Raw genomic sequence first — 9,963 nt, forward strand, 5'->3', positions numbered from 1 at the left:
CTGGTAAAAAGACATTATTACTGCTACTACATCTTCAATATTCTACCACGAGTATAACGTAAATGGCATAGCAGCCTGCTGAACTAATACCATGCATGTCAAGGAGGAGTAGGAACAAGGCACTTGAAGCAAGCAGGTGCCAAACACAGTAGACACTAGACTCAGTGGCAGCACGCCTGAGTTACCTACCAACAGAATTTGGGGGCAGATACAGTGAGTTGTAGCAAAAAGTTGGTATGTGTAAGAAACACCTAACAAAAGGAAGTATTAATCCACAACTGTAGCCTGCTATCATGACCACGCTGTAAAAGCATGTTGATAGATCTCTTACCTCACTCCTACTTTCAGACGTAGCTGTCTACACGACAAGCCTTGGTTTGCTCCCTGGTTACCACTAACTGCTGTCTTACCAGCATTTATGGAGTTTGCAAACTGAACCTCACACCCTGGGTTAATTTCTCTATTCCATATAAGGCATCAATATGAGAAACTCATCCTACGGCTACTGGACAACTTGTGTCTCATAAGCTGTCTGCTAAATGCTGCTCTAACAAAAGGTTAACAGTGCCAAAATTCTCTTTTGAGTATATCAAGTCTATCTTTCTAGATACCATGGTTCTACTAGCCGTTTTAAAAAAAATCAAGGACAAAAGAAACCCTGCAACCTTTTACCTGTATCCAATCCAATCCCCACACACATCTTACACCACATTCAACAGAAAATATCACCACCTAGCCATGGTGCTTTGCCCTCTCCTCTCTTCTCCCACCCAACTCTCAAACACAGAATTTTTGGAGGAATCTTGAATCCAAAGCAAATACTGAAGAGTTAGCCAAAGGAAAAAAAAAAACCCACTTTTTTTGTGTGTCTGCCTTTCAGTGTGAAAGCTGTGGGGTGAAGTCGCTTCTGAAATTTAAGTATGCCTGTTTTAACTGTGAATGAACAGACACATCTGAAAATGGAAGAAAAACTTAAGTAATTTTTGTTTCTAGTTAGTACAGGTTCTTCTAATAATAATGTATCATGCATATCCCATTACCTTTATTTTTTTTAAATGAATTAAGGGTTCTCCCTTTCTGTTTGTATCCTCCAACTACCTATAAAATCCTACAGCTTAAACATAAGTCAGTTAGGAATAAGATAGTCTTGTTATCCCTATACACAGCACCTAGGACAAGTTTCCCTGAAAGGGTTCATGCAACTGAAATAATAGTAACATGTTAAAAAAAATAAACATAAAAGGAATTATTCTAGTTTTTACACACAGAGCAACAGCATGGCAGCAAGGTGAAACCAAAGAAAACACCTACACAGCCAGGAAGCAGTCATTGCAGACACTAAAGTGTTTCTACATGTCAGTGACTAGAAGATGTCTGCAAATATAGCTGCTGAAAATCAGTATTCAACTGTGCAAACAATTTACCAATAATCAGACTCCTCACCCAGAGGGAAAACCTGGTTTGCATTCAGTGTTGATCCTGCTTTGGGCAGCAGGTTGTACCAAACAACCTACTTTCTCAGGTCCCCTCAGACTTGAATTATTCTTGGAACTGAGACAAATTTATTACTTGAAGTACAAATTGTGTGATACTCATCAGGAGAATTAATGACCCTATAACCCACCAGGTCTTTAGTAAGTCCTTACATGGATGAAAACACAAGAGGAATCTTTTTTGTTAATGGTTTTAGTAGAGTTACCAGAGATGCCAAAGTTCACAAAAAGCTGACAGACTCCTTTAATAGCATCTCCTTATCCAGTGGTGATGTCATGAAAACACACAAATGTTGTAACAGTAAAGCTATTGTTATCAGACCAAATAAGCAATATTTGCTTAAGACTAAACCTTTCTGTTATTACACTTGTTATGGCTGCTTTTCCCATATATTGTTTATACTTTTCATTTATGTAAACTTTTTCTGAAGACAAAATATTCTGAGACAGCATAGCTGAAGAAAAGTCTTAAAAAACCATACTGCCTTGATTGCTCACCCCTGTACCTTCCAAAACCAAAGCCAGGTAACCAATCTTCCTTGTCCAACTTTTCCATCCTACTCAATAAGCATCTTTAAAATTTCCTGAGTGTGAACAAAAGTCAAGAAAGTTAGATTGAATACAAACAAGAAATGAAGTAGCTAAACTTAGATACATAAATGCACATTTGTTCAGTATATTTGCTTTCACTGCACCTGCCCCTGATTTACAGTGAATGAGAAGAGACTCCAGAAGGTTTGGGGTTTTTTAGAACTTTAGGACAGAACCAGAACTAGATGTTAGAAGGCATCTTGGGCGTTAAATCAATTGTCCACTGAAAAAGCCAACAGCAAGAGCATTTCTGGAGCTAACCCATTGCATACTCTGAACAAGATACTTCTAGAGATGACTGGCACAGCCTCACAGCAGGCGAGTTATCTGTCTGCTTTGGTCATCTGGGCAACTTCTCTCCTCCTAACCACAATTTTATAGCCACTAGCCACAAAGCACCACTTCTGGTACATGCACATTAAACGATTAACCCTGAGATTAATCCAGGAAGACACAGCTCATAGAACAGATGAAACTGTTCTAACACTGAGACAAGATCTATCCACTTCCTTTTCAGAAAGTTGAACTCTTTGGTAGTTATTTTGCCAGACACTCTTACTTTGCTTTAGGGGTTTTCTGAGAGGTCATTTCCTTTGTTGTAGGAAGTTCAATCACTGTGACTCACTATACACAAAAGAACACATCCATGAGTGAGGAAGACTGAATAGGCACAGATGTTCATGCTGGTATATACTGGCATCATTTCAGTGAAAGCAGATGAGCTGTAATACCTTACATTATATGAGGATATGGCTCCTTGAGTATTTTATTGTCTTGAGTCATGTAAAATTCACATTCTTTACTCTTTTTTTCTGATCTGAAAGTGAAGCTGTTGTGACTCAGCTGATCTCTAAATATCTTGTTTTCATGCAAAAGATGCTCTTTCTACACTCAGTCCCACCTTTTAGACCTTCTCTACAGGTCCTCAGACTTACCTTTCTCCCCTCCTTCAGCATAGCCATATTGTTTTGGGGTAGCGGGGGTGTGGGGAGTAGGCCAGCCCCTCTCCCTGAATCAGAAAGCTGAATGTCCCCCAAAATCCTAGGCAGCCAACGGAAAAGGCACACAATTAATCCTTAAAAAAAACAGCAGTATTCAAGCTGGTATCTCAGAGCAAGATTCAGGGGCCAGACTTCCTATTAAAGGAAAGAAACTCAGCTGGCTTTCCTGGAAAATTTCTTGTGAAGGTTGTATGATGAAAAACATCAGTTACATTCTCTGAAAATATTTCACCTGTGTTATCCTAGGAAACACTCTAGCCTCTGAGAACAGCACTACTCACTGACAAAAGTCACAAAACAGCCAGAACAGAGCAACTGTATCTGTTCAGACCACATGAACAAGATCTAAACTGACTGCTCAGGTTAAGAGCCCTACCTAAGAATTATTGTGTGAGGTGCTGTATTCCCTTAGAAAGCAAGACTTAAAGCCCTAAAGGAAGGATAGTTATCACTTATGGACAAACAAAGCTCTGTACAGCATTAACAATCCTTTAGCCATTTTTACATCACTAGTATTAAAAAACCTAACTCCAGAAGACCTGCTTTCCCACCCCCTGCCCTGCCCTGTTCAGAGAGGTATTGTGTGGCACCCACCAGAACTCAGACAAGCTCGGATATCCTTCCAGAACAAATCACTGACTGTGGATGAAACATACAAAAACTAAGTCATCACTTAAAACTGAATAGTTTGATCAGAAAAAAAAGATCAATAGGATAGAAGATCAAATAGAATAAAAGATCAAACCATTATCAAACGAGAGAAAAAATAGTTTAAAGTATTCGAATCTGAGACTTGGGATTTGCTTTTAAACTCTGCTGTGGTTCACTATGACATGCTGTTCATTTTAAAGAATGCAATCCATTCACTGGGCAATTCCATTTGAGATAACTTGCACGCCCAGGCATGCTACTTCATATCCAAAGCAACTGCAAAATGAAAGAAGTCTGTTTCAGTACTATGGAACAAGGGGGTAAGCCCACACCTTAGGGTGTGATATAAAATTCTTTTTCCCAAGGGACAGAGCATGCACAGAACCGGCATATGATAGAGAGTCCTCTGGCAACCAGTTCAGTTAAAAATATAAGAAGGAAGCAGAGAAAAAGGCAGTCAAGAAAAGAGGACATCAGAATATCTTTCTGGCAGCCTGATGCCTTCACCTTACACCCAGAATACAGTCATCCCACTTAAAAGGAACACTTAACATTTGTCAGCTTTTCCTCACCCGCCCCTTAACAGCTTGAACTAGAGCCGCAGATGCAGGAGAGCCCTGCATTTTTGCTGAATGATGTAACTGAGTATTCCTTATGCAAGTAGGAGACTTATTATTAAATCCAAATAATTTATTTCAGGCTTATATTGACTGTGTCATATGACTTTAGCATTTACTTTACTAAACAAATCCTGAAGTTTCCAACAATTTCTATACATAGGGAACAGACTTGTTTGCAATCCCCTTCCCTATTTATCCCGAGTTACCAAAAACCCTCTCAGTTTCATAATCATTATGTGTTACTAGCCAGTTCCCAGACCTATCTGAAATGACAATGGAAACACAGCACACAGCAGCCTCTTGCTTCTTAAGAACATTTGCATTTCTTATTAGCAAGGGAGAACAGGACATTTTTATTAGAAGAGCAAAGGGAACTAATTAAGCAAGGCTCTAAATCTCATCCAATAGCTTGGTTCAAAAGTACTTTGAAAACACAAGTTTCGTACTATAGACCACAAAAAACAAAAAGTCTCGGAGAAGGAATGGGGAGAGGAAGGTCTCCTTGTTAGGAGACAGACAGGAAGCGACTACTGCTGGAAAAGCTATGCTTTTACTGCATATGGGAATTTGTGAGTCATGTTGAAGAGGAGACTGATTACAGCCTCCAATGCCATTTGTAATCAAGAGATCTATAATATTAATAAAGTTAATACTCTCAATTATGTTAGCAGTCTTGGTCACTCTCCAGAAGCCCATCTTTTTTTAATTTTTTTCTTCAACCTCATCTAAAGAGGCAGGAATTTCTTTTAAGAATAAAGCCTATGACCTCTAATCAAGCTGCTTTACTTCTGTACAGAAGTTTATTGCTGCACTGATCAATCTCTTAGATATTAAGGAATAACATGCTGGGGGAGTTAGAAAGGAGGTGGCAACATGAGTTGTCCTTTACCAGGTCAGTGGTACATGATCAGCTTTCTCCTGAGGATGCCTAGTAGGGCCAGATACAAAAGCCTAAGAAGAAAAAGGACAGTAAGAGATAATATGAAATAAAATTAATATATCTTGTTAGCTAAATGGTGAGGTCAAATAGTAACAATTGTTGCTAGTGAAATGAGGGTCTTGCCCTATTTAAAAGCAAAGGGGTTTTTTCCCCCATCAGCCTTTTTCCAGTACATATTTATTGTAGTTTTCTACCACTTCTATCATTACTAAGACAAAGTGTTTATAGTAGAAATTTATATATATATAACCTCAAATTGGAACAATACGAAAAGCTAATCAAGGTAGTTAAAACCTTTTAGATGCACAGAATAGATCCAGAGCACAGGTTTAACCACACTGATGACTACATTTTTCCAATATAACACAGCCAAAATTCCCAGAGAGGGAAGGCATGTATGTAATACAGCATCTTTGATCTGTATTCTGATTTCACTTCTCTAACCTACTCTGGATAACTGGAGAGGGATAAAGCTTTGCCTGTGTTTGACAACTGAAAGCCAATAAGCAGGCATCTTACCACTGGAGAATATCAAGTACATGCACACACACTAAGAAAACAGAGCTAATTACATGCAGCTTTGGGAGAAAATTACACAAGCCCATTCAATGAAAACTGCAAAAATAGGACAATCTAATACTTGCTTTCTGTAAATGGAAGTAAAGACTAGTGTCTTTAACTACAGCATAGCTCCCTCTTTATAACATTGTGCAAATACTCCACAAATCTACACTACTTTCAAACATTTGACTATCTTGAAAGCTTTACACAAAGTAGAAGCCAGTCATGACAGACTTCAAAATAGATAATAGAAGGACACAGAAATAACGTAATGACCTTCAATGACAAGGAGAAAGGTGATGAGCAGAGGGTGCAATACCGATTCCAAGCACGAAAGAGAATGACAGACTTCAGAAGAATTGTAGGGTTTCAAAATCCATTACAAGAGGATCCTCTCCAGTTCTCTTACAACTTAGATTGCTACAAAAATTTCACACCATAGATTTAAATAAGTGTAGATGCCCAAGTTCCTCTGCAATTTAAAGCAGCGTACAAGCTCCTTTGAACATCTCAAATCTAATCTATTTGCACTGTCTTTAGGGTTACATGCTGCTTTTTATTAAGATTAATAACTGATCTACATTTAAGTGCCTTCTCTAAGAAACAGTTGAGCTGGGGGAGCATTGAATTCTCTTGGTTTGCAATTCACATTTAATTTACAACAAATACTCCTAGAAATGGGTTGGTGATAAAAATACTTTGTGTGCACTCTTCTAATGCCATTGTCTAAAAAGATCATCCTTCAGATGTTTTTCAAACCTCAGTAACTCATCATCTTGCACCTAAGGCTGGGCAAAGGTTTTCATCAGGATCTGCAAAGCTGGCAACATTTTAGTTTACCACAGAGTAAGGAACCTGAACAGAATCAAAAGCACAGGCGCTTTTCAAGTGCATCTTTCTTCACCCTACTGTAAGACAGAAAGAGAGTTGGTGGAAGTGGCGGCTACATGTATATACTGCAAACAAGAAAAACACACTGGGCAACTTAGAGAAGGCCATGTGTTGGTTTTTTTTTCCCAAACATCCAAACTAATTTCTTTAATGAATCTCCTTCTCCATTAGCAGGAAGGGGTCAACCCATTCTGATTTTGTCAGACAGAGGGCAGTGACATACACACACACTAACTAGTGGACTTGCTACAAGGTAGCAAGTCTTTAGGGCCTAATACAGTAAATATCAAAGTGCAGCTCCGCTTCCTTCACCACTTTACTGTGGACTTAGGACTTTGTTAGTCAATAAATAACATTACTTCAATAACCTCATCTCATTCCAAATCTGTCTAAACTCACAGGAGGGAAAGGAAAAGTGGAATAGGTCACTTTATACTCAGGAGACAAAAAAACCCTATTAAGTTATTTAACGAAGGATGATCCAAAACCAAAATAATTGACTGCAATCTCATGATCTGAGGCATACAGCACCAAATGCACCAAGTGGTTTCTAAGTGTAAACAGCACACACACCTCCCAAATCCACACACCACAGGCCAGCTCTAAGTGTGCATTACAGCAACTGGTAAACCCAATCTTTATCAAAGACTTTTTAACACAAGTCTTTGGGGCAGTTTCAGCCACCTGACAACCTATCTCCAGCCCTACTCACAGCCACCTACCTCTGTACAATCCCATGTGGTCACACGCTTGACACCAAATCAAAAAGAATATATTCCCTTAGCTCTTGCAGCAAACCCACTAGACAATACCAGCACATAACACATCCCAAAGTTCTGTTTTTCACTTTCTCCTCTGCAGGCTATATAGCTTCTTCTAGGCACCTCTACTGCATGCTTCCATGGTTTCCTCAGGCTCCATTCCTTACTTCTTTTTTTATTTTTAAAGTAGAACACATATTACATGTTTTCAGTTAAAGGCAGAGAAAACTTCCAGAAAATACGTTCCAGCATCTAAGGGCACTAGGAAATCTGGAATAACAGGAATAATAAATGGGGGGCAGAGTCATCTTGAAGGGGAGAAGAGGCAGGGAAGAGCTTCTTTTAAGTTCTTTTATAGTAACTAGTCCTGCAAGAAGAGCTATGAAGAGACATCCTCTTAATATCAGATTCAACACAAAAAGCGGTATTGCAAGTTTTTGCATAACGGCCTTTGGCAAACAACACCTGGAGGGGATGGGAACTACATAGTTTTTGCAGCACTTTCAAATTCTCCCAGGAATGTTACCATGTAAAGCTCCTCCACCTTCCCACCTGATTTCCCTCCTAATTTCTGAGGCAATCCAAAGCTCCCTGACAACTATTAAGATGTCAGAAGATTCTCCAGGAGCCATTCCTTAATTAAATGGAAACAAGCAAGGCTGAAATAAAAAATGAAAAAGAGCAGGGCCAGATCAGAACCAGGTATACAAAATTCAATCTCTCAAGTTGCATGCTGTATTTCTGACTCAAATGGATCTCAAAACCTCACCCAGCTAATGCTTTCGGGTCCATGGATATGGAGAAACTGCACGTCTAGAATTATTAAAGTGTTTATTTTAATGTTTACCTCATGCTTGCTTGAAATCCAACCTCAGATGGATCAGTGAGGTCTAACAAATGAGATCCAAAGGCCTGCAGGCTAGCTTCAAGCAGCTAGAGGCTTAGGGACAAAATTCTTATATGGCTCTTCTCAACAATACAGCCTGACGCACTTGACTCAAAGAGTTTATTTTATTGTGGCCATTTTGCACCTGAGGAAGTTGTTCACAACATGTAGCCTGAAACATCACCTCCCCATCCAGAGCCCTATCCTCTTCATTTTCTCATCTCTTAATTGAACACACTGAGATTTTTGTTCAATTACTATTTGAAAACCAAAGATTTTTTCAATTGTGAACTCCAGCTACCACTGTTCCTTTGTTAGCCATTAGGCCTCCTGCAGAACAACAGAAACCTAGCCTCTCAAGATACTGAAGCACTAGACCTGTCTGTTTTGATGTCTACACTCAACATTTCTATGGATAATGCACAAACTCACATGCAGTCTGCCAGATAGTAATGTACAGAAACACAACAGGAATGAAAGAACTTTGCCTAAGCATGTGCAAAGATTTGTCACAGCCTGCAGTTTTGCAGGTACCTATCCAATGACCTTACTGTGTACTTAACGTGTGCTGAAGGCAAGTGCTCCACTCCCACAAAATGGAGGCAGATTAAACAATGAATAAAAGGTTTGGAAATTCCCTATGGATTTAGAGTCTGTATTCTAAGCAGCAATGTGGAAGTCCAGAACTTCATAAAGACTTGAAGCAAATACTGAGGTGAGATGTCCTACAAAGTGGCTATGTATGTTATACTTAGTTCAGAGGCCAGGAAGGGAGACTAGCTGGCCCTGTGGAATAGGATATGGCTCATGTTAACATGCCTTTTCTTCACTATCATCTGATCCTGAATGCATGGTCTACACCTACCACTCATTTCACATATGCCATTAAGAATTATCCACAGTAAGTGATACACAGGAAGGTTTGCTGTCATTTAGCGAGGCTGGCAGTATCAATGCTCCGAATTGCTCTGAGGTTAACTCAGAAATAAGTCCAAGCCAGTGGAATTAAGTGAAAGAAAATTCAGGCATAACACTGGAAAATATATTTCAATAGTAACATCTGATTAATTTAAGTCTACCATGGGAAGCAGTGGATCGTTTTATAGGTAACTAATGCAGAACTGAGATATCTTTGTGCATGACAAACGTATTGCAGTAAATTCAGATGATCCTTAGTAATTGAGAGAATCTCTACCAAAAAAATTCTTCAGCCTCATCCTACTACCCACTCAAATTCATTTATACAGTCATTTTTTCAGCTCTAAACAAATTAACAGGCCTAACAAGAACAAATTCCAGTGATATTCACAAATAAGCTGGCTCCTGTGAATTATATTTACAAACTGAGTGTTCTGTACGTTCTATTTTAAAACCAAGTAAGGTTGCGGTATTCTGAAACTGTGAATAAAGAACTTTAGAAGAATCATACACTCTATAACTTTTATCCTTAACCAAGAGTAATGATTCTTTTACAAAAGAATTTCAGTCTTTTACATCTACAACTTTTTACAATACATGAATATTATCAACAAGCTCTCACAATGAGAAGGATTTCCTCCAGCACATTC

General features: G+C 38.9%; 1 protein-coding gene across 1 annotated transcript in view; it reads right to left on the reverse strand.

Moving 5' to 3' along the window:
- PLCH2 (phospholipase C eta 2) overlaps window positions 1-9,963 on the reverse strand; it is a 121,937-nt gene that overhangs the window by 103,879 nt on the left and 8,095 nt on the right. The gene's annotated exons all lie outside the window — the stretch shown is intronic.

The sequence above is a fragment of the Falco punctatus genome, assembly GCF_963210335.1.
Source record: "Falco punctatus genome assembly, chromosome: 3".
NCBI lineage: Eukaryota > Metazoa > Chordata > Aves > Falconiformes > Falconidae > Falco > Falco punctatus.